This window comes from Protopterus annectens, chromosome 1.part1, assembly GCF_019279795.1.
Source record: "Protopterus annectens isolate FY-2018-M chromosome 1.part1, PAN1.0, whole genome shotgun sequence".
Taxonomy (NCBI): Eukaryota; Metazoa; Chordata; order Ceratodontiformes; family Protopteridae; genus Protopterus; species Protopterus annectens.
Window position 1 is genome coordinate 1,158,355,054 of NC_056726.1, and position 23,313 is coordinate 1,158,378,366.

Sequence of the window (23,313 nt, forward strand, 5' to 3'; positions counted from 1 at the left end):
TGGAACGAAGCCAATGTTTAGCAGTGGCCTGGGAGAAACACTCCAGATGCAGCAGAAATACTGAGCAACTTACAGGTGAAACCAGCTTATTGGAAGAAAGTATTATAAAAGATAGTGACTATACCCGCTATGAATACCAACATTCCTGGATTTTTTCCAGCATCGACAATCACATGGAACAAATTAAAAAAAACAAAAAATAAAAAAGATTGAAAGAGACCGGAAGGCATATAAGAACAGAACTGCCTACCTTGATCTACCCACTTCTCAAATCTGGGGCAATAAGGATCTTGGGAGAAAAGGATCTTTCAGCACATAATTTTGATGACATAGCCAATGGCAATAATGAATAGGAGAATGACATCACCCATGACTCCACTGAACAGGGGCATAATTCTAACCCCATGGATTTTCTGCCACTCAGGCAATCAAATAGGCTAAAACAACAAAACAGAGGCAGGAACACAATCAATGGAGGGACAGGGAACAATCCCTACCTACCTCTTGGAACCCACAGGGGAGGAATTTCAGGAACAAACCATACTGGGGATCCAGAACTTGCCGAGATCAGTCATGGATATACCAACAAACTTAAATAAAGTTCCATCTGCACCAGTACCTATCATGAATGGTTCTGAAGTATTCACTGATAACACAAATTGCCACATATGTACTATTAAAGAGGGTGACTTCAAAATTTACAGTTACACCGCACATCATATAGAAACAGCACTCATGGAAGGCCTTGGTAAGAATATGACTTTTGTACCTTTCAGGAGAACTAACATTCCTGAGATCTTATTGGACTTGCAGTGTTTTCTTTGTAAACTAAACTTCAAACTGTTATTTAAAGAAGATACACAACCCACTCAATTTCTTTGAGTTTCGAGTACTTTTAATCCTCCATTGAACCCACTGTTACATGTGTTCAAATAAACCTGTGCACTGGATGTAAGATATATGGGACCCAGAAAGTGTCAGATTTCCTCTAATCTTTCTAGATAAGAGGAAGAAGCCTTGCATAATATCAGAATGACTAGCCTAAGATTCATGGAGCCTGATAAAGGCGGAGGCCTTGTCATCATGGAACAGAAAGAATATTCAAGGAGAATTAAAGAAATGTTAAATAACAGTGTTTACAATGAAGTATCTAGAAATGAATTAAATCAAGCATACAAGATTACTTCCCTTTTAAATGATATGTTTATAGAAGGAAGAATTAACATTGAAGAATTCAACTATCTTAACATTATCTTTCCTGTGACACCCACAGTTTTTTGGGATCCTCAAAATTCACAAGGACCTTAATAATCCTCCTATGCATCCTGTTGTGGATAGTCAGGAATCTATTACTCAAGCATGTGCTAAGTTTGTGGATTATAAATTAAAAGACATTCTCAAGATGGAACCACATCTGTAAAGACTCCTGGGAATTCTTAAAAAACATCAGTAACACCACCTATGTGGAGAGTGACATACTGGTCACTATTGATGTGGTTGATTTATACACAGCAATACCACATGAGGTGGGACTGAATTGATTCTGGGAGTTTCTTAAAAATAAAGGCTTGAACAATGACCAGACTAGCTCCCTGGAAGATTTGTTAGAAATTGTCCTTACCAACAATTACATTTTTATGAGAGTCATTTGTATCATCAAAATCAAGGTGTGGCTCTGTTTGTGCCAATATTGTAATGACTAAATGGGAAAAAGCCTTCGTGTTTAATGGCCCTTTCATGAGTCTGTGAGATTTTACACCAGATACCTGGATGACTTGTTTATCATCTCACGGGATAATGAGGAAAAAATGACAGAATTTATGAACTAAATCAATTCAAGCACAGAATTTTTGAAATTCACAATAAATAAGGATAAGATCAGTATTCCTTATCTGGATATTTTTTTTTTCTAAAGACTTGAAAAATGACTGTTATGTTTTGAGGATTTATCGAAAGCCAACATCCTCCAACTCCTTCCTCAATTTTTCAAGTGCTAATCCCATTGCTCAAAAGAAATTAGTAGTAAAGGGACAATTTATGAGGGGCACCAGAATGGTCACCCTGGAACAACATTTCTGGGAAGAGTTTGCTACCCTGGAAAACGTGTTTTTGACAGGGGGCTACACAAAAGAGTTTTAACTGATATTAAGGAGTAAGTGGTGATGAAAAAGTAAAGGAATTATTACATCCAAGATGGTGGTGTTATCACTGAAACTGATGAAGGTAAAACTGGAACTGGTGATTTATTACTGACTTTAACCAAGACCACCAGACTATACAATGGCTACTTAAGAAGAATTGGGATTTATTTAAAGAAAAGAGGGAACTTTTACAACTAATTCCAGAATGTCCTTTGGTGGTTTTCAGACGAGGCAAGAATTTAAAGAATATGTTAGAAGGCAAAATATTTAAATTATCATGTAACCTGTAATGTCTGTACAATGATTAAATCTGGGTGACTCCTTCTGGATAAAAAACTTGTCCAGGTTACAGGAAAATAAGATTGTAACAGCAGAGGTGTGATTTATGCTGCTCTTTGTCAGGTGTGTCCATCAGTTTATATTTGGAAGACTATACATGCTTTAAAAGAAAGGTTGTATGAACATCTTTATGATACAGGAAAAGGTAAAATCACAAACACCCTGGCTAAACATGTATCAGAATTCTATGACCATTATTTTTACTTTGTGCTTGCTCAGCAGATCCATCATGGGGTTAGAAGAGGCCTGTGGCACCTATTTCTAGAAAGAAGAGAAGTATTTTGGCAACTGTTTTTTTTTCAGGCTGATGTTTGGCCAGGCACTAATGAATTTATTTCCATTTCCAGTCTGTTAATATTAAAGGCTTTAAGAAGATAATACAAGTTTCCCTTTAAGGGGGTGGCGGCTCAATTTTGACATTTTGATTGGCTGCTGAGGAGTGATGTCTTACATAAATTCCTGTCCCTACTTCCTTGGATTTATCTGCTGAAGTTTTGTGGTGAAACAAAACCAAAGCACTTGTCTTAGTTTTAACAATTTTTATTAAAGAGGTTTTTAATGATCTTATTTACTACATAGCATTTTCTGTTACACAGCATTTGCTGGAGATTTGTAGTTTGTTTTCCTGAACAGATTAAGGCTTTTAAGCCATTGAGCTTTTGTGGCTTTTACTACAGTTTATTGTTTAGTTGTTTTTCCACATCTAAAGAACCCATCTTAGATGCATGTACCCCAAACAATTTTGCCACAAGTAGCCTAAGACCGTTTGAACATCTTCTTTGGCAGATTTGAGGAAAGAAACAACAGATTGGCACTAAAGCTGCCCGCTGATGAGAAGGATGCAGTACTCAGCTTCAACACAGATGGTATACTGGGCAAGGTGTTAAAAGCTGTTCTGGTCAACTATGCACAGTGCTCAAGGAAGTATTTAACATATCTCTTGTCATGGCAAAAGTACCCACATGCTACGAGGAAACTAACATCATCCCACTACCTAAAAAGACCACTCACTCCAGTACTGATGACTAAAGACCAGTCGCCCTGACATCCACTGTTATGAAATGCTTTCAGTGGCTGATTAAAAAGCATCTTTTATCATGTCTACCTCCTGATTTTGACCCTCTGCAGTTTGCATATAGAGCTAACTGATCCATGGCTGAGGTCATATCAGTAGCACTACACATCCCCCTTGAGCATTTAGAGGGCAAAGACAACTATGTGAGAATGTTGTTCATAGACTTCAGCTCTGTATTTAATACTGTGGTACCAATGCAGCTGATAGAAAAACTGGCACATTTAGGAATCAGTAAATATCTCTATAACTGGAACCTGGACTTCCTGCTTGAGAGACCACAGAGGGTGTGTTCAGGTAAGAACAGATCAAAGTGCATCATGATTAACACCTGGGTTCCACAGGGATGTGTTTTCAGACCTCTGTTATTAACTATCCTGACCCACGACTGCTATGCTAAACACAAGTCCAACCATATCATCAAGTTTGCTAATGACACCACAGTTGGGCTCATCACAAAGGACAATGAAAGGGCATACAGAGAGGAGGTGGCATCTCTAATCAATTGGTGTGACAGGAACAACCTTGACATGAATGCAAGCAAGACCAAAGAGATTATCATCAACTTTAAGAAAAGGAGAACAAACCACTCAGTGCTCAGGATCAATGCTGAGAGTGTGGTTAGGGTTAAGAGTACAAAATTCTTGGGTGTACGCATATCAGAGGATCTCTCATGGTTAGGAAACACCAGTCAAGGTTAATAAAGTGCACCAATACCTCCACTGTTTAAGAAGGCTGAAAAAAGCTAAGCTTCCTCCTCATATTCTCTCCACCTTCTATAGAGGTGCAATTGAGAGCATTCTCACCTGCAGCTGCACTACAAAGAGTGGTGAGGGTTGCAGAGAAGATACCAGGTTCCAGTCTTCCATCAATACATCTTTATTCTGCAAGAAGCATCTAAAAGGCCACCAAAATAATACAGGACAACATGCATCCTGAGCATGGACTGTTTAATCATCTGGGATTGGGCAGAAGATATTGCAGCATCCACTGCAGGACTACAAGATTCAGTTATAGTTTCTACCCTATGGTGATTAGACTTCTGAACTTGGGCACTAGTCCCAGGGGTCTGGGCACATAATAAGTCAAATTTTATTTATTTGTGCACTATATGCTTACATATATATATTAAGTAGGTGCAATATTTATTTATTTATTTAACATTTGTTAACCAGGAAAGTCTGACTTAGAACAAAGCCAATTTTCAGTGGAGGCCCAGGGAGAAATGTTCTAGATACATGTCTTTGTAATGTGGGAAAAAACTGGGGCACCCACAGAAAACCCACATGAACACAAGGAGGACATGCAGACTCCACACAGAAGGCACTCCAGCTGAGAATAGAACTGAAGAACCTCTTGCTGTGAAGTGACAATGCTACCACTGCACCACTGCTCCATCCATATTTATTTATTATATCCATAGTTACTCACTCAAGTGCAATATTAGACAAATAACTTAGGCATTTCAATGTGTAGTGTGTTTTGTATTACCATAAATTGGATAGCTAATTTAACACAGGGGAGGGTATTCTTTTCATATGTGAATGTTGATAAATGCCACAGGTCTTTCTTGCATATATTGGGAGTAGTATTTTATTTTTTAGTTTGTCTATTCCTCTTCTTGTATGTGTTGTTTCACTTTCCTTTGTAATCCCAAGAATTGAGCTGATGCATGAAATTTCATTTAGGCTACACATGTGTAGTTCTAAATGACAACAAAGTTTACTTTGACTTTGACTAAGCGACCACCAGCTAAGCTACATAATCAGACACTGCAAACAACTTCACAAGATTCATCATTATAACGTAATCAGAAACCTCAGTAACTTCAATAAGCAAACTTTTACTTCCCCCCCCTGCACCAGTTCAGCCGGCTTTGAATTACAACTCTTATTCTTGATGATGCAGTAGACACATTTAATACAACGCTTAATCCTAGAAAATCAACCCAACCCAGCCCACCCCAACCAGTAACTCCCAAAACATGGCTTCACAGTTTAACTCACATTTTATACATAACCATTTTATAAATACAATAACCTCCCTCCTACAAAACACAACTACTAGAACTCCAGACATCCCACAACAATCACTGAAGTTATGACAGCCCTTCACACTCACTCCACTGCCAGCATATACAATTAAAAATTATCTACACACCCTTAAGACAACAACAACTACCCCTGAAGAACTTCTACCTGAATACCTCAGACTCATTGCAGATAGCTTTGCATATCCTGTCTCAATTCTAATAAACTGCTCTGTCCAAGAAAAATATATCCACACCGTATGGAAAAATCCTATATAATACCCCTCTATAAAGGCAGCTCATCAAGTGAACTCACAAACTATAGCTCAATCACCATTTTCTTACCCTTATACAAAATCTTGAAAAGATGTCTTTATTCACAACTTACCACATATATTACTTCTCATAATCTCTTCACTTTCTCACAGCATGGTTTCATACCCAATCACAATGCAATCACTGCCTTTCTAAGGTTCTCAGATATAATAAATTGGACCTATGTCAGTTGATCGAATCTTCAGAAACTCGAAATTCATATTGGTGAGACAATATGATCAAATTTTAGAAAACTGGAATATCTACTGTCTATATATATATATATATATATATATATATATATATATATATATATATACTACTATATGCACTACATTGAAGAAAATAGTAAATTTCCCGATCCTCACTGTACCATGATCTCCATTCAAAAGCTTTCATTTTTCTTAAATTCGATCATATTGCCTCTCCAATATGAATTATGAGTTTCTAAAAACTCAATTAACTGATAAAGATCAAAAAAATTATAATAGAAATTCAGGTCAAAACCACACTGAGCTGACTCCAAGAGACTGGAGTTGGCTCAATGTGGTTTAGTGCTTCCATTTGGTTATCCCTTCGAGTTGGCTCAGCTTGATTTAGTGCTTTCATTTGGTTGCTAGTCTCTTTTGGCACTAATCTCTCTATTTGATTTTTTTAAGAAATTCAGGTCTTTTAACCTCAGTTCTGGATCTGGATCTAACAAAGGCATTCAACACACTCAGTCGTCAAAGGCTCCTAACTAAACTCTCATTCTGTTGTCCATCTCCCTTCTCACTTTACTGGTTTCCTAGTTACCTCATTAATAGATATCAAGCAGTGAAATGGCAAGATTATTCCGCCTCTTTCCTGCCTATAGGTTCATGGATAGGTACTAGGCTATTGGCCCTAGGGCCTATATAAGCCTAGCCAAAAAGGTTCCCTGGCTTTTGCCAACCAAAAAAATTATTTTCCTGTGCCCCTGTCAAGCAGAACCACAGAAGTGATCCCCGGGATGAATTTCTTATCTCCCATCCAATCATCAAGTTTTTCTTGAAGAGTGCTAATGAGGAACTCTTTTGATATAGATAGGTAGTTTGTTCCAGAGTATGGGAAGTCTCTGGGACAGGAATCTATCCCTCCAGCATGTTCTGTTTATTGTGGTAACAATGTTTAGGTCCTTAAAGCATGTAGCTCGGAGGGATTGGGGTTTCTTTACGTGGAGCATGTCCAACAGCTATGGGTTTGACATAGCTTTGTATGTTAGGCAGAGATTGCCTCTGAGCAGGCGATATGCAACAAAGTAAAGCTGGAGTTTTTTGAGACGGTCTGCGAAGGGGATCTGATTGAAGCCGGTAATCCTCTATGTGAGGTATTTCTGTGGCCTTTCCAGTTGTTGTAGATGTCTTGTGAGGTACATACCAAAAGGGGCATTGTACTCTATAATGGGTCTAGTGAGTGATGAGTAGAGGGGAACAATTACCTCTTTTTTCCTGGATGAGAAATCTTTTGTGATGAGGTGTGCCATGTAGAAGGATTTCCCGACTACTGTAGCAATGTGATTATCGAAGGAGAGACTACTGTCCACCTATGTCCCAAGATTTCTTATCACAATTTCGGTGTTAAGTAGACTACCGCCTATGTGGTAGTTCATGGGTACAGAGTTTTTACCAAAAGGATGACAATGCACTTTTTGGCATTGAGCTTGAGGCCATGGCTTTGACACCAGGCATATGTCTCAGTGAGGCCTTTTTGAAGGATGTCCACATCGTTAGGAGTTTTGATTATGGCTCCTAGTTTGCAGTCATCTGCAAACTTTGTTAGCTAAAGACCTTCTGTGTTAGCCTGTACTTCAGAGAAGTAGATACCCAACAGGAGAGGACGTAGGACTGAACACTGCGGTACTGCACTTGTCACTGGTCTGAAGTTGGATTTAGAGTCTGCTACTTTCACAGTGTGGGTTCTGTCAGTGAGCCAGTTTGGAAATTCATCTTGTGACATAGGGATTTATACCTAGTTTAGTGAGTTTGTCTATAATTCCAGATTGGGGGATGGTGTCAAAAGCCATGGCGAGATCTAGATAGGCTGTGTGAACCACCTTACCCTCATCTACGGCTTTGGTGACCACTTCAAAGAAATCTATCAGGTTTAGGAGACATGATCTGCCTTTTACAAACCATTGTTATCCCAAAAGCCTCCATCCTGGGTCTATATCATATGAGTGAATCGCACAAATTGCGAACGCTCATAATATTGAATGTACCGGACAACAAACTTCCTATTGTGGGGGGGCTGCACCCCCCCCCCCCCGCTAAATATATATTCCAACTCCGAGATCGCACTAAATTGAGGAAAGGGCAACTATCCCATTCTTCACTGTACCGCAATCTCAGAAAAAGCACTTTGAGGTCTGGTACATTCGATATTATGAGCATTCGCAATTTGTGCGATTCACCCATATGATATAGACCCTCCAGCCTAGGCCTACTGCTGTTTAAGTTTTATATTCATAACCTAACCTAAGTACAGCAGCCAAAGAGGCCACCCCTGTGCCATACGTCAGTGACTCCACTCTAATAAGTGCTGCTAGGAGACTAATCATGTTACAAACACTCACCCAGAAATCCTTCTCCTCCATAGAAGCTTGGCTCAACAACTCCTCCTATATATATATATATATATATATATATATATATATATATATATATATATATATTCAATAAAATAATTATTTTAATAAAGTAAGGAGCTGCTATTCACCACCAACTCTCTCTCTTCTCAAAAAGACTACCTTTAATATACAGTCTTCCAGCAAGTCCAATATAGAACTGGTATCCCACACCAAACTACTAGGTGTGATTATAGACAACCACCTAAAATTTGATCTCCACCTTCAGCAAGCCATAAAGAAGACACACCAAAAGCTAGGCTAGCCATAAAGAAGACACACCAAAAGCTAGGCTGCTTCTAGAGAGTGAAAGCTACCTTACTGACTCTGTTTGATAAAGCATAGCCACTTATTTTCTGTTCCTTACCCTATTATATGCCTCTGCAATCCTAACCAATCTCATGTCCTCTCTGTTAGGCAAACAATAAAGTAACCAAATTCTGAACCAACCAGACCGCATCACTGCTTTTCTCTAAAACAATTAAACTAGCCCAGACTAAATAGTTCTCTGTTATGCTCACAACTAATTACAGCCTTCATGCTACTGCACAACCCTGAGAAAATTACTATGTCTTCACGCCATCATTCTGTCTTACACTAAGAGACTTCTGCGCTGCACTGTCAAATCATTATTCTATATAACTAAACCTAACAACAATGCAGAATACTCTCTGTATTCACACTGCTTTGCTAAGTAAATGCCAACTGAAGCAACACTGATAGGTATATGTCCCTTCACCTATAGCCCTCCATTGTTAAACTGGTATCAATATAGCTATATAAATTTGTGCCATAACTCTGCTGCATAAAATATAATGTACTATTAGCACAAACATCCCTCCATTATCCTCTCATGTCATTTACGAGGCTAATAACCACAAACACCTTTTTAAGCCTAGCCATGCATCTCAAACCTCTGACAAGTTCTGATACCCTTGATGAGTGCAAGCAGGAGTTTGGGAGATGAAACATTTACACACAGGAGCATGGGAGATGAAACATTTACAGGTTTCCTGTATATAATAGAGACATAGGTGCCAAACCAGAGATGAATTTCCTTTTTCCTATCCAATTGTCCAAGCTACACTTAAATTGGGTTAGTGAGGAACCCTACTTCACAGGGATGGGGTTTAGTTTTAGTCCATGGCTCTGACACCAGTTATTTGTTTGCATTAGCCCTTCCTGCAGAACATCTGTGTAAGTTGGGGATTCAATGACAGCTCCTAATTTGCAGTCATCTACAAATTTAGTCAGCCAGAGGCCACTGACATTGGTCGTGAAGTAAATGCCAAAAAGGAGCTGTCCCAGGACTGATCCCTTTGGGACTCTGTTTGTGACTGGCTTCTTTTTAGAAGTGGACTCTCCAGTTCTAATTTCCTGGATCCTATCTGTGAGCCAGCTGGATTTCCACTGGGAGACATAAGGGTTTGTACCTAAGCTCTTGAGTTTGTCAGTAATTTCTGAGTGAGGTATTGTGTCAAATCCCTTGTGCAAGGTGAAAGGCAGTGTGAACCATTTTGCTTTCCTCCATTGTTTTGGCAGCCTTCTCAAAGAAGTCTATCAGATTGAGTAGGCATGACCTGCCCTTAATGAAACCAGACTGGTTTGGGTCCAGTGTCTGGTGATTTTCTATGTTATTATTGATCATTTCCATGATAATTCTTTCCATGGCTTTGCATATGAGACTAGTGAGACTTAATGGGTCTTTAGTTTCCAGGGTTTGTAGATGGCTTACTTTTGTGCAGAGGGATGACTGTTGCTGTTCTCCATTCATGAAGCATGAAGCCTATTTGGAGACTATGGTTAAACAGCAATTCCAGAGAGCCTGATAGGTCATATGTCCATTGATGCAGTGTTCCTGGCCTTAGAGCATTAAGGACCTGTTCTCTAGTGATAGCAGAGGGAGTTATATTTGATGGTATTTCCTGAAGGAAGGTTGAGGTGGAGAGAGGGGCAATTTTAGAGCTGAATCTTTTTTAACAATGATCATTTACTCTGACATTACATAAAAAGAGAAACTGCAGAACTCACTCCTTTTCAATGTTGGCTCTGCAAGTAACATAAACTCAATTGTAACACTTCTTCTTTCTTCTGTAAATGTGACAACCACTGTCATTTTGTTTATCAACTAAAATTTTTGATTTCACTATCTCAGCTTTAAACTGGAATAGCTTTCTTAAACACAAACTTGCATACATGTATCTTCCCTTATCAAATTGATATGATGTGCATCTCTGCAAAGCTAGGATCCTGACAACACAAATTCTTTTTAACTTTTCCTCTCTCCATACTAACTCTGTAATTCATGTTTTAAAAAGTCTTGTACTTCTATTTACTATCACCTACAAATCTAGTATGTCCTGCCATTATATTTGTTTAACTGAATCTCCCTCCACCATTTACTCTGCACCTTTATGTTTGGCATACATTAGACATCTATCGGCTTGTCTGCTGTTTGATTCTTGAAGTAAATGCTGCATTATATATATTTCAGCTAAAATCCTATCTGCCCTCTGAATAATATGATAACTGCATATTCTTACTCTACTGTATGTTTTGCAACTGCATATAAATATTTGCTCTAAAAGGTTCTGTTTGCTTCAAATGTGCATTGTATATAATTTTTACTATGTGAAGCTTTTCTTCCTAGGCCTCCACTGAAAAGGGGCTTGTACCCAGTGGTACCTTCCTGTAAACAAAGGTAGTAAATACATACATACATACATGCATAAATAAATAAATACTTCTTTACTGTTTTTAAATATGTCTTTAATTTATGATACTGTAAAAGATATAATATTATAACATTACATGCCCAAAACAGTGGAGCTTTTCTACATGGAACTCAACTGGAAAGGGACTCATTAGATTTCAAATGGACTATCCCCATGAAAATGTAAATAGATAAATCATTTCTTAGCTAGATGGCAAGGACCTTTAAGGTGGAAGAGAAATAATTGAAGGGGACTACAACATAAGTCAAGTTTGAAAGAAAAAAAATGAACAGAATTATCACATAAAAATATGAAAACCATAAAAGGAAGGCTTCTGTAAGCATGGGAGCTGATGTAGATGCTGCTATTACAGCTTCAGAGAATTCTGCCCTTGCTGTTTATATAGGCATAACATCATCTAAGGCACAGAAACATGAAGTAAAAGAGATTTTAGTGAGAAGCAAATATATTTTTCTGAGTTACCAGATAGAAAAGATTTATTAAGAACATCATATTGCAAATGTGCCAGGGAGAAGGTAAACCTAAAACCATGGATGGTACCAAAGTCCCAAGGAAAAGCAATAAGTTAATATGTGATAAAATTGGTAACCATTTGAAATGTCAGGACCCACTAGAACAAATACTGAAATACGGACACTGAATGACAGAACGGACTTGTATAGTTTGAGATGCCATTTCTCAGAATATTCCCTTTTCTCCAAGGTATGGTGATCTTGGAGATGATATATATATATATATATATATATATATATATATATATATATATATATATATATATATATATATATATATATATATAAGATTATGGGGTGGTGATGTGTGCAGAGGGGGGTTTGCAACCCCTACAAAAAGAAGTTTAAAAGAGAAAAGCAGTTTTTAAGATCTGGTCTTCTACTTTGTTTTGGTGCTTTTTTTTCGGATTGTCGACAGTTGGCATTTCAAGTGCTGAAATTTTAATAGGGAGTCAATAAAATTCACAGTATAGTTACTGCAGAGTCTCATTGTGAATGGAATAATCTCATTCTATCGGTATGCAAGTCTGATGGCACCATAGCTTAAAACCAAATGCCATATTTGACACTCACCCAGTGCCCCGAGTGGATGTACAAATACAGACAATATGCAAAGCAAGGACTTTCACTACCCTAGATTTAACAAATGACAGCATTCTTTTTGTTACCCTAGATTTCAATAAGGTGTATCATCTGATTCTCCTCATCTCTGAAGCCAAAAAATAAACAGACAATATTCCTCATACCTGAAGGCTTTTTCCATTATAGAACCTTATTCTTTGTACTGCACGGAGTTCCTGCTATTTTTAAAAGGCTAATGTATGTGACACCTTATGCCAGGTATTCAGCATCATATGTTGATGAAATAGTAATTTATTCATGGAATTTAGTTACATTCATGGAAAGGGCAAACTGTGCTGGACTCACTAACACAAGCAGGACATACAGCTAACAGTAATAAAAGAAACCTGTGCATGACAGAAGACAAGTGCATTGGGTATTTGATTTGTAGATACTTGATTAGACTCTAAAGAGGTAAAATAAAGGCTACCAAAAACTGGACTGTATCCTGTATCGAATGACAGGTGGAAGTACTCTTTATGAATAACAATCAGGCTACAAAAAATAGGTGAGTTCATTTGGTACTCTCATTCACCCCATTCAAGATAGAAACACGTATCTTACACTGGGTTGGGTCATTGGGGTGTAGTAGCTGGGTTGATGTGTCAAAAACATTAATTCCACTGTAAATAAAGTCTGTTCAGTGAATTATACCTGGTACAGCACTCTCTCATACACACACACACACACACACACACACACACACACACACACACACACACACACACACGTGTTTCAAAATTTGTTTGCAGTTTGTCACAACAATCTCACAAATGGCAACATAGGCAAAAGGATTGTAAAGGCAGTAGTTTGGTGGAAATGAGTGAGTTGTGGCAAATCTAAAAAAGGAAAGAAAGCATAAACTACATCTGATTATGTTCAGGAATTAGTACTTTCTGAATCTTTACATGCCTTATAAAGGAAAAAACAAGCACACAACAACGAAGGAAGTGTTCAGCATGTTAGTCTTCAAAGCAGACAATCAGAATGAAAGGAGACCACAAAACTCTTGTCAATATTAATTGTATTTTGAAGTGAAGTGCAGCTGGGTTATAAATTATTCATTAAGATCAGACGCATCCTATGATTTCATTTTTGTTCTAAAATTGAGTGCGCCATGGTCTTCCTTCATTCTGGTGAAGTCTTTGCATTAAAGACGAAAGTGCTCAACAAATTCTTTCCCATGAGTCTTTCATTGCTATGTGTTTGTTTGTCATCAAGATTTTTCCATATCACGAGCTATAAAAGTATATTTTATTCAGTCTGTTCTTTATCTGCCTTATTTCAGTGTGAAAACTAGAACTTCTAGACAATCATTTGTGATTGTTTTAAAACACTTTCCAGGTTTTGCGTGAAAATGATCCATTTGGGATCATTCATCTTACTATGACATCAAGTGTGCTATCAAACAGATATATAAATAAAATCAGACTTTCTCTTTATGTTATTCAGGCCTAGATGAGCTAGACTAGAAAGAAAATGGCAGACTGCCAATATAGCATATTATACTTTAGATTTTATGCTTAGACACTATGACACATGCATGGTTATGTCTTGCTGTGCTCTACAGTTGCTATAGGAAACGGCAGTTGCTCAAAGTGTCAAGTAAAGATGGATAAGTAATGGTGATAATGCATTGCCAGTAAAGCTGTATCCATATACAGTTGGCCCAGTAAACATGTTTCTTCAGGTGTCAGAGGTTATTTCTGTTAACAAACCGGAGATATAGGACTTAATGATAGATTATATTGCTGGTTTGCATGAGTGATCCATGTCAGCTGAGGAGCTGTAGGGGTAAGATCAGGTTTCCTGATAGCTGGATGGCATTCAGCAGGGATTACATATGTAAAAACATAATGTCTGTGGGAATGTAGCAAATGCTTCCTCTGATCTGTTTCAGACTTCCAGCCAAATGTTGCTCTTAACCAGAGTTTGCTTTTCTTTGTATTACTTATAAGCTGAGCAGAATAAAAACAAAATATAAGTCCTATCTTATAAGAGAGGTACTGCAAGTTGTTTTCCCATGACAATTCATTTTATTCCATCACCTGTTAAAACAATGTCACATAAAACTTTTCTGGCAAGCTAGGACATATGCCCATCTAATCCCACCCCCACACACAAAAACTAGATTTGCACCTGGATGAAGGCTTTGTCGCTTTCCACTTAATCAGTCTTGCCAGGTTGCCTGCATTATATAAAAGGTAACACTGTGTAAAGTACTAACATCATGTTCTTCCCAAGCCTTGGTTAAGGTTAAGCAGCAAAAAATACCAATACTTAATCTATAACATCATGTTCTTCCCAAGAGTTGTAGGCAGTGGAATGATGCAGATGTTAAGCAGGAAAAAATACAAGCGTTAATCTGAGCAGAACAATATTCAGGTAGGAACCAGCAGTGATTATATAAAGCAGTAATCATGCATTGTGTCCTCAGAGCACACTGAGTATGGAACTGTGATTACCATTCAGATCAGTATAGCTTTTATACTCAATGCAGTCAGTGAAACAGCATGTGACTACAGGCATCACTGCTGTAGGTGTGCAGTGATGGATACATTTATTTTGTTAAAGTTTAGGAATACTGTGAGTTTGGATGTTTTGTTATACTTATTGATATCTGTTCTAAAGGGCCATTGGGATGTTCATTCATTTTTAATGCAGTAATATAGCAGTTTGCAGTTCAAGCATATTTTGGCCTGTGATACAGAAAAAAAAAACATACCAAATATTTCTGATTTATTTTTATTTCTCAATAGTTGAGAAATTTTAATAGCCATGTAAAAATAAATATGTAGTAATCACATCTTTTTTAAATATCTTATACCTTTGTTTATCAGGTAAACAGACTAGATATAAGAGTTCTTTTTCAGGGGTAAACAGAGACCACTGTCTGGCCAATTGACATGCTCAGTTTCATATGGTAAGCAAACAGAGGCTGACAAAAATCAAACCTATACCCTTTTTACTACAGGAACCTTTTCATTAGCAACGTAGAGCCTTAATTGTTTGCTCTAACTGACAGGCAAGACTAAGGTAACACATATAGATCATCTAATATGCGTGTTTAGTGCAGTTAATATATTAGATCCACTGCATCACTTTCTTCATTTTCCCATAAACTACCTTCCCTATTATCTCTTGAATTCCTGTATGGATTGCGTCTCCACCAACAACTCATGTAATCTTCTTCAAGGGTCAATGACCATCTCTTCGTAGAACCTTTTCACTGATTTGGGGTGTATTTGTGCTCAACCTTCTGTTTGCTCCTCCTCATTTCCATCTTTTCTGTTCAGGATGACTCCTTCACATCTCCCTGGCACGATCTCTTGTACCATATTGTACACCCATACCAATTTTGGTCACAGATGAGAAGAGTACCAGCTCCTCCCATTTCTATCCATGCTCCTCCTCCCACCTTGTTCCTTTCTATACACATGCTGATTGATTTTCTCTGTACTCCTTCAAGCAGCCTGAATGTTTCTGTCTTTGTGGATCTTTGAATTCACTCCTCAGGATGTAGTCTGACAAGGGAGTCCAGGATCAATGAAGCATTGCTTGGGTATTATTGGTATCTAGGTTTCTGGTAGCATACATCATTTGCCCACAAGGACATTTCCCAGCATTCAGTGCTGTATTGTTATGGTCCTGTTACTCTGCTGCTACTGTTGGTTCACTCCAGGTGTGATAAACATGACTCTTTCCCCTCCTTTCTTACCATCAATTTCACTTAAACTTGCTCATACATCATAATTGCTGTGGTCCAAGTGAGTTGTGAAGAATGCAAGATTTACCCACGGCTGGTGTGGGAAAAATTTTACTTAACCTGTAACAGAACAGGAGTTACTCTTATTCGACAATGACATTATTTAAGAAAGAAATTTCTTAACCGTTGTTTAAAATCATATCATTCAGAGTGCAAATGTCATCCACCTCTTTTGTTATCCACAAGATGTGAGAATGATGTATAATGTAGTGCAGTGCATGCATAAGACATGTATTTGCTGACACTTGCATTGTACATAAGCTTGAGTCCAATTTGTGCCACTTTTTTTCTTTTCAGAGAATCAGGAATGGATATATATGTATGCAAGTGTGTGTGTGTATATATATATATATATATATATATATATATATAGGTTATTACTAGGCAAATGGCTGTTGTGGGCCATTTTAAGCTTAGCCAATTACCCCATGTGAGATTCAAACCTTGCACCTTGTGTATATAAGGTAATCACCTTAACCATTATACCAATCTCCCACCTTTACTTCAAATGCTCAAAGTTGCAGAACATTGAACCACACATCATCGAGGACACTATAATCAATGTTCAACAACATCAAACATGAAAGTAGATTAAACTAAAAAAGATAAAAAAAGGTTTTTGCAGGGGGGTAAGCCACCCTACACCCCCCACACCCCCCTGCTACTTAAATATACCAACTCCGAGGTTGCACTACAGTGAAAAGAAAGGTAAGTTTCCTGTTTCATGCCATTCTCTTCACTGTAGTGTTATCTCGGAGTTGATATATTTTAGTAGCAGGGGGTGTGGGGGGTGCAGGGGGGGGCTTGCCCCCCTGCAGATACATAAAATAAGAAGTTTTCACGTTTTAGTTTTTTTTTTTTAGTTTGATATTGCAGAACTTTGATCCTCTGGTCCTTGATTATCAGAGATTCGACGTTCTGCAATTTCGAGACTCTGAATTTTGTGTGTGTGTGTGTGTGTGTGTGTGTGTGTGTGTGTGTGTGTGTGTGTGTGTGTGTGTGTGTGTGTGTGTGTGTAGGTGGTTACATTAACATTATGAAGCTTGTACAATTTTGATATCTAGTGGGTGTTGTTTTAATATTTTTTTGTTATTATATATTATTCTGCTCTGAATCAGAATTCTGTATTATATGTTTTCGTATATTTTTTTTATACATTACACCTTAGTACAGTTTATGCACTTTACTTACCAGTGCTGAAAATATGGCTGTTGCAGCTTTTACACTTAGTCACTACAGACACAGGGCCTTATTTGAATTTTGTTTACTGTTTGACTGGACTTGGTCCTATCATTAAGACCAGTTTTAGAACAGGCATGCCAATTACTTTATCCAACCAGCAAGCATATTTTTGAATAATAATTAGCTTTCTTGTTTAATTTATGCTTGTCTACACTTAATGCCAAATTCTGTCATACTTCCCATATGGATAACCATTGCAAATAATTCCTTATATTTAGATATTTATTTAGTTGTATTTGCTTTCCAGGGTAGAGCACTGATCTCCAAGGATCTTTTTCAGACTCCACCTTGGAACAGTGTCTGGGTAAGAAACTTGCTCAGTGTCACACAGTTAGGCAACAGAACCTGAGAGAATCAAACCTTGCACCACTAAACCACAGGAAGCAGCTCGTTAATCCCCAGTACAACTGCCAGAGGTTGTTTCCACCATTCTCCTTTGCTGTACTCAATCTGCGTCATCCACACAGAAGTAGATATTGTTCTCTTTTACAACACATATGTCTTAGCCCAACACAGCATGCAGTTGATTCTGTTGTCTTTTCCATGAAATGTGTCTGAAAACATACCACTGAAATGTGTTGGACTGAAGAATAGTCATTTCACCCCCCTCAGTAGTCTTAGTCATAGCCTCAGCAATGCCTAAATTCTTGATTATAGTCTTAGGACTGAGAAGCTACCTTCTCAAAACTTAAGCAAAGGCCTTGCCAAGTCCACGGAACACCGTATCTACTAGTTCTGTATTGTCAAGTTCTCCTTTAACACTGTCATAAATCTGTATCAGATGAATGTCAGTCGGTCATCACACAGGAGTAAAGCTCTGACCGGATAGGGATCTGCTTTCTGCTCAAGGGTAACAAGCTTTCAATTTTTCCAACTTCATTTGCCTGCTGTATGACCTTCAGCAAGTCACTTAACCAGACAGTGCTTTTGAGACATTTGGACATTTGGGATAGTCTTTATAATGGCCTGCTGCACTACATGCCTAGTAACTACCTCTGAATTATGTTCCTAATTCTACAGCCATGTTGGTTGTTGCTCTGAGGTTGTTGTTCTCTAAGAAGATAAGTGTCCTTTCCCTCTGGAATTGATCTCTGGCTTTCTTTGTTACCATTGTTAGACTAGCTGCCATCTTAGGGGCCCTCATGCTTTTCTCTTCACTCTTCATACAATAAGATGACAAAAGCACCCCAATCCCGTAATCCAGTGCTCTATATTTCCTGCTGCCATCATTGATCTTAATATCACCATCAATGGATTGATCAGCACATGACCCCGATATCCTGAATCCCCTGGGAAGCAACATTTCTACTTTATTTTCTCATAATGGAGCCTTTTCCTTCTCTACCACATCAATCTCTCTCTCTCTGCAGTTTGCCACTGATCACCCCATTTCACTCCTAGTGTGAAATCATGTCTTCACTGTGTCTTTTGTGAAAACAAGGGTGGGTTATTCATTTAATATCATTGTTGCCTCTCTGTTTGCTCCTTGTGTTCTATAAAGTCTCAACCATCCTAACTTAGCCTCAGCTTGTTATGTTCCTCCCTCTGTTCTTTGTACAATATTGCTAAAAAATATTCTTTGTTTACCTTTTTAACCATAGGATCATAGGATCATAGATCATTGGAGGTTACTAGGCTAATGGCCATGAGGCCCTTACAAGCCTAGCTAAGTGTTTTCCCTCTTTTAACGGTGCTATTAGTAGACCTGGCTCAGCAGCTGCTGCCCCTATCCAGAAGGGACACAAGTAAAACCCCAGGAGTGAATTTATTTATTTATTTATTTTATTTTATTTCCAGTTTGATGACCGGGGAGGTCCACTGGGCTCAAAGAGCCCATTTTCAGTGGAGGCCCGGGGAGAAAAGCTCCAATAATACATAGCACAAGCTCCATAATATAATGTACAATACATAGTGGAAACGGAAATAAGCTCAGCAAATTTTGCATACAAAATAGCAAAAACTAAACAAAAGTTAAACAGAAGCTTAGAGAAGGATGTAAAGCATATTTACATGTTTAGTGGTTGAGAGCAGTGATACACGGTTAAATTAATACAAAGGTTTAAAATCATCTGAAAGTGATATAGAAGTAACATTAGCATGGATGAGCTATTTATGCATGAATAATAGCATAAGTCAGATTAATACAGAGGTTTAAATCCTCTGAAAGTGGTATAGAGGAAACATTTTCATGAAGGCAGTTCATAGGGTTAATCAGTAGTGTGTAAGGAAGAACAAACTTTGTGTGTGATAAAGTATTTATGCATTGAGCTGGTTAGGTAGGTGGAGTGGAATTGCATTTCCATTTTTATGAGAGTTAAGAATGTAGCTGGTTTTGAAGAGTTCGGAGTTCTCAGAAGTTTTTAAGGATGGAGGGAGAGAATTCCATTTTTTGGCAATGGAGAAGGATAGGAGAAGCTGACCAGTGGGACGGTTTGGTTCATAAACAGAGATTAGATTTTGGTGGGTAGATCTTAGAGTTCTGTTTGGGGTGTATAATGTTAGGATGTTTGTTAGTGCAGGGCATATAGTTGGTTTGAAAATAAGCTTGTGGGTGGTGATGAGTTGGAGGTAGTCAAGGTAGTTTGGGAGTTCTAGCTATTTCAGCTGGTGGAGATGTTTACAGTGATGAGTGGAGTATTTGGAGGTGGTGGCGAACTTTGAGATTTTATTGTAACAGGATTCTAGTTTAGAAGAGATGGAGGAAGATATGCTGGTTAGTAGGGGAGCGCCATACATTAGTGAAGGTAGTAAGAAGGTAGTGGAGAGGGTCTGTCTTGTTGATGGGGAGAGTAAGTGGGAGTTTCTATACAGCATGCCAAGTTTCTGATGGGTTTTCTTTATATTTAGCTGAATATAGGTATCGAATTTTAGGAGTTCGTCAATAGTAACTCCAAGAAGTTTAGCAAAAGGAACAACTTTTATAGTGGAGTTGGCAAGGGTTGTAATCTTGAAAGAGGTTTTGTCTAGGTGGATAGATTTTGAGGGAGATAATAGAAGGATCTTTGATTTGGTGGCATTCAAAGAGAGGTGATTTTGGAGCATCCAGTTCTCAGTAGTTGAGAAGGCAGTTTGAGTTATTGTTTGGAGCTCCGGGAGGTTTGATGTAGAGCAAACTAAAGTTTAGTCATCTGCATATTGTACTATTTTAGTGTTAGGAATGGCTGCATGGAAATTATTAATGAAGATATTGAAGAGCATACGGCCAAGAATGGATCCCTGGGGTACCCTGGTTGGAGTGGGAAGGAAGTCTGAGGTACCAGTCTTCCATTTTACTGCCTGAGATCTGTCGGAGAGGTAGCTGTTGAACCAGGTAATGGTGTTTAGTGAGAGGTTAAGACTGGAAAGGCTGTGAAGAAGGTGGGTATGAGAGACTGTGTCAAAAGACTTGGAGAGGTCAAGGAGAGCTGTGGATGTAAGTTTTCCACAGTCTCGGTCATGGTTAATGATGTCTAGAAAGGAAAGAAGAGCTGTTATTGTGCTATGACCAGGACGGAACCCATGTTGTGTTGGGGTGAGGAGTTGGCTATGTGTAATGAATGGCATGAGCTGGAGGTGGATGCATTTCTCAAGAATTTTTGAAATGGGGAAAGAATCACTATGGGTCGGAAGTTGGAGATGTTATTATTTTTGCCTCTTTTATGGAGGGGTAGGATAAAGGCTGCATGCCACAGTTTGGGGACTTAAGATTCTTGTATGGATCTGTTGATGAGTAGGTTAATGGGGATGGCGAGGCTGTCTGCTGCTATTTTTAAAAAGAGTGAGGGGATATTGTCAGGAGCATTGGAGCAAGATTTAAGCTTAAAGAAGCATTTTTTTATATATGAGGTGGGGATAGGTTTGAGGTGGGATATGGGAGGTGAATGCGGGGTGGAAGGTTGGGCAGAGGGTTTGATTTGGGGGGAGGTGCTGTTGTTTGGGAATGTTTTAGTGAGTTCAGCTATAGAGTTAGTAAAGAAAGAGTTGAACAGATTGGCTATTTCTGGCTCAGATTTACTAGTGTCAGGGCAGGGGTTGTTTTTGGTGCTTGGGTTGAGAAGTGAGTTGATGGATTTCCAGAATTGTTTGGGGTTAGAGGAGTGGTTAGACTGGAGTTTGATATAATATGCTTTTTTGTCCTGTATGATACTTTTTTTGATAAGTTGCGGAGTTGTTTATATTTAAGAAGGGTGTCAGGGTGCCTATCATGATGATAGAGTTTCCAGGACTTGTCCCTTTGTTGCAGGAGTGTTTTGGTATCTTTACTAAGCCAGGGGGTGGAATTGGTTTTTATACGTTTTATTCTTGTAGGGGCTTGGGAATTAAGAGTGTCTAAGAAGGTAGAGTTGAAGAAATCAACAGCACTGTCCAGAGGTAGAGTTTTTAGAGTGTCCCAGTTTATCAGTTTGAGAGAACTGGAAAAAGTTGTAGGGTTAAATTTGTTGAGATTCTGAGTATGGATGTATTGGTGTAGATGCGGAGGGGAGAGGGTTGCTCTATGGATGAAGGCTGGTAAGTGATCACTGATGGAGTCTGGTAAGGTGCCAGTGTGGTAGATTTTGTTAGGGTGGGAGACAAGGATCCAGTCCAGTATGGAGCCTGGGGGGTTATTTTTATTAGGTCTGGTTATAGTATTTGTGAGTTGAGTTAAATTACATAGATTGATTGAAATGGTGGGGTTACTGGCAGTAATTTTGTTCCAGTCAATGTTCACATCTCCTACGATGTATGTCTCAAGCTTGGTATTATATGAGGCCTATAGAATGATTTCCTCAAGTGTGTTAATGTTGTTTCCAGGGGGGATATAGAGGGTTATAAAGCAAATGCTTTTCTGGTTATTTAGTTTGAGATTTCCTATGACTAGTTCAGCATTGTTAAACTCTGGAATAGGATTTTGGTAGGCAGTGATGGAGAGTAGGCTAGAGTAGATTAAGGCTACTCCTCCATGCTTCTTTTTAGGTGGTCTTGTCTAAGTACTTGAAACCCTGGGGGTAGTATTTTAGAGTCTGCAATATGGGATTTTAGCCATGTCTCAGAGACAGATGCTATGTCAGGTTTGGTTTGGGATAGCCAAGTGAGGAAGTGGGTTAATTTGTTTCTTAGGCTCTGGGTATTGATGGTCAAGATCTTGAGGTGTTTAGGGCTGGTAATATGAGTGGTAATGGGGGGGTGGATTAACCCTGATACTAGGTCCTGGGTTAGGGTGTATGTCTCCTGCTAGGCATAGGAAATTAAATGGGAAAGAGAGCAGGGGTTTGAATTTGCTCCTAGAGTTTGGTGGGAGGTACAATAGTATTTTGGGAAGATGATGCTTCATTGAGATGGATAAGAGTTTATGTTTAAAGCAGAGAAGTGGGTTTGGAAGCACTAGGGAGGAGGATATAGTGTGGAAATGAGATGTGGCGGTGTTATGATTTTTGTCAGGGGTGATGGTGAGGTGAGGAGGGGATAGGAAAGAAGGGGGTAGTTTGTAAGGGGAATAGGAGGTAGAATGGTAAAGAGGTATTAGGAGTATTAGTCTAAGGGAAGGGATGAGAATGGTTTGAAGAGACATGGTGTGGTGTAGGTATGATGGAACAGTTGGGGGTTAGGTGTTGAGGATGTAATAGGATAATTGGTGACAGTGTAGGAGGGAGGAGTATGGAAGTGTATCTAGAGATTTAAGGATTAGAGATGGGAGGGGTGAGAGAGTATTGGAGGATGGGAGGGGAGGGGTTAGTGATGAGATGAGAGTGGATTGGGTGATGCAGGGGGGTGGGGACTTATGGATAGGATAAGGGTAGGAGCACTGGGGGTGGATGGAATTTTGGGGTATGGTAGGGGAGCGGAGTGAGCTCGCAGGGCGAACGGAGTGCGTAGACCCAAGGAGAAGGAAGAAGGCAAGACTGTGAAGAACATTCAGTGTTGTTAGGTAGGTGAGC

At 38.7% G+C, this 23,313-nt stretch overlaps 1 protein-coding gene across 1 annotated transcript in view; it reads left to right on the forward strand.

Annotated features, from left to right (window-relative positions):
- Window positions 1–23,313, forward strand: part of CACNG6 (calcium voltage-gated channel auxiliary subunit gamma 6) — a 730,930-nt gene that overhangs the window by 483,255 nt on the left and 224,362 nt on the right. The window lies entirely within an intron of this gene.